This window comes from Myotis lucifugus, unplaced genomic scaffold (genome assembly GCF_000147115.1).
Source record: "Myotis lucifugus unplaced genomic scaffold, Myoluc2.0 scaffold_0, whole genome shotgun sequence".
NCBI lineage: Eukaryota > Metazoa > Chordata > Mammalia > Chiroptera > Vespertilionidae > Myotis > Myotis lucifugus.
Window position 1 is genome coordinate 30,360,165 of NW_005871048.1, and position 3,522 is coordinate 30,363,686.

The following is a 3,522-nucleotide window of genomic DNA, read 5'->3' on the forward strand; positions in this document are numbered from 1 at the left end:
CGTTTCTTGAGAATGTGCTGTGTGCTAAGCACTGTCTCTGAGAGATATTATTTTTAGGGGTATCTCAAAAGATAGGTCTGTTGTAAAATAAGCTTGGGAAACACTGCCCACTATATTGTCCTTTGAGCTATAATAAGCATCTTCATGTACTAGGCAGGCCTGTTCCACTCTATTACATCTGAGAAATCCTGTATTTCATTCATATGTTTTCATAATTATTGGAACCTTTGTTTCTTCAAAGCCCCCTTTCCCAAACAAAACAAAACAAAATAATAACACCTGGAATTCTAGATAACTGAAAGATAAAATTTGGCAATCATCGGTGTAAGAGTAGCAGTTAGGATTGTGTTTATTGTATTCATTTCTAATGGTAATTCTAGTAGACTAGTTAACCAGTGTAACAAGTTTCCAAGTTCTGCCCCATAAGAGCATGAGGGCATTACAATTCTTGAACATGGATTTCCTAAAAAAATCAAAGTCTGGATTCCCAAGTTAAAAGCCCAGAATCCTAAAGCTACAGGACACCGTGAGAAAGAGAGTAGTGTGCATGACTAGACCGATCTTTACATGTAAAGCAGTGATTCTACCATATAGATGAAGGTAGAATTTATTTCTTGGAACAATTGTTATGAAGACTATGTTTTCTGCTAAGAAATAGTTCTTCAACAACATATTATTAAACCCCCTTTTAAAATGCCAGGTAGCTCAGTTGGTTAGAGCACCATCCCAATACATCAAGATTGTGGGTTCAATCCCTAGTCAGGGCACATACTAGAATCAACCAATGAATGCATAAGGAAGTGGAACAACAAATCAATGTTTCTCTCTCTCTCTTCACCTCTCTAAAATTAATTAATTAATTAAAAACTTTAATGAAGAAATGTGTTAAGCTTTAGAACTTGAGGTTTGGGCAACAAATAAAAATATTCCTAACCAGTTTAGCCAATATGTCTAGATACAGGCTAAGATAATAGCATATTCCAAGTCTTTTATTTTTAAATTTGAACGCTTTGGTTTTACTCTATAGGAGATAATGTTGCAAGGAAATATTTCTTCTTTGTGGAAAGCTACTTAGCTACTTTTTCTGGACCACACAAATTGTTGCTCAGTATAAGTGACAGTTTGGAATGTCAATCCAACTTATGATGCTATGCCAAAAAGAACTTAAAACGTGTATTTAATAGAACATGACAGTAATGATGATATTCTATAGATCTGCATCTTTTATGAAGAAAGAAGGATCCACTGGAGAAGGTTATGAATCTCCAAAAAGAAAAAAGAAAAGGATTCTCATCCTAGAACTATTACTATTATCTTTCTGATACTCTACTGAAAGTGAAACATTCATCAATTCTACAAAGGCAATTTTACTTCATCTTGAATAGATCTTCCTTATAGGCCATATAAATAGAATCAGAGTAGTTTATATGTTTCCATGTTGTTGTTGTTTTTTGCAGAATAAACTCATTACAGGTAGTCCTTAGAAAATATTAAAGGATTTAATTGCCTATGCATTTTAAATATGCTTAAAATATATGAAAATAAACACTTGAAATTGAATAAATTTTCTGAAACAATAGAAATGTGAATGCAGACTTAATACAAATCCATAAAGTGGTGTGACTATACATCACTACAATATATAATATGTACCTCTATAAAGCATGTGAAAATTCTGGATCAAAGAAGGGCAAAAATCCATCCTGGGTGAGACATGTGGAATTACCAACAGATTATAAATGGCAATTTAGTTTATTTAGGCAATATCCTTGAATCAAACATCACATTTATGATAATAAGGGGAAATTTACAACAATTGGCATGGTATTCCGTTGTTCTGGGCATTGATACCCCAGAGAGAATGTGCATTTAAACATGTGTCCTCACACTTTCAGAATAACATATTTCAAAGTTGCCTGATTGACAGCTGCCAATTATCAAAAGTTTCTGTGAAATGAAGAATCGAATAAACAATTTAACACTAATTAGGAGCATAAACAAAACTAATAATTTAGTAAATTTAATCAAATCCTAAAGTCTTGGGGTTGCTAAGGAACCTATCCTTGCCTTAGTTCTAGTTTCTCAAAAGCTTCTGGTAGGATTTCTTTATATTTTATTTTATTTTTTATTTAAAAATTATTTTTCAATTATAGTTTACATTCAATATTTATTGTATTAGTTTCAGGTATATTACATATTGGTTAGACAATCACATACTTTACAAAGTGTTTTCTCCTTATTTCCAGTACCCACCTGGCACCATGCAGAGTTATTACAATATTATTGACTATATTTCCTATGCTTGCTGCACTTTACATTCCCATGACTATTTTGTAACTACCAATTTGCACTTCTTTTTTAAAATCTTTATTGTTGAGCATATTGTTGAGCTGTCCCTCTTTCTTCCTCCATTGCCCCCCCTCCACGTGGTTCCCACTCCACCCCAGGCATTCACCACCCTACTGTCTGTGTTCATAGGAGAGATCTTGGGTTAATCTCTTCCCACTTCCGCACCCCTGTCCCTCTGAGATTTGTCAGTCTGTCCCATGTTTCCATGCCCCTGATTCTATTTTATTCACCAGTTTATTTTGTTCATTAGATTTCTTGTTGATTCATTTTAATTTTTAGATTCAGTTGTTGATAGATATGTATTTATTGCCATTTTTATTGTTCATATTTATTACCTTTTTTTTTCTTCCTCTTCTTAAAGAATACCCTTCAACATTTCATGTAATACTGGTTTGGTGGTGATGAACTCCTTTAGTTTTATCTTGTCTGTGAGGCTCTTTATCTGACCCTCAATTCTAAATGAGAACTTTGCTAGAGTAATAATGGTTGTAGGTCCTTGCTATTCATCACTTTGAATATTTCTTGCCCCACTCCCTTCTGGCCTACAAAGTTTCTGTTGAGAAATCAACTAACAGTTGTATAGGTGCTCCCCTATAGGTAACTAACTTCTTTCATCTTGCTGCTTTTAAGATTCTCTCTTTGTCTTTAACTCTAGGCATTTTAATTATGATGTGTCTTGGTGTGGGCCTTTTTGGATTCTTCTTGTTTAGGACTCTCTGCACGTCCTGGACTTGTAAGTCTATTTCTTTCACCAGGTAGGGGAAGTTTTCTGTCATTATTCCTTCAAATAGGTTTTCAATATCTTGCTCTCTCTCTTCTTCTGGCACCCCTATAATTCAGATGTTGGTACGCTTGAATTTATCCCAGAGGCTCCTTACACTATCTTCATATTTTTGGATTCTTTTTTCTTTTTGCTCTTCTGCTTGGGTATTTTTTGCTTCCTCATATTCCAAATTGTTTATTTGATTCTCAGAATCCTCTACTCTACTGTTGAATCCCTGTAAAGTATTCTTTATTTCAGTTAGTGTACGCTTAATTTCTGACTGGTCCTTTTTCATGTCTTTGACATTCTCACTAAGATCCTTGAAAGTCTCACTAAGTCCCCTGAAGCTTCCATTGAGATCACTGAGTAAACTTATAACCATAGTTTTGAGCTCTGTATCCAGTAGGTTG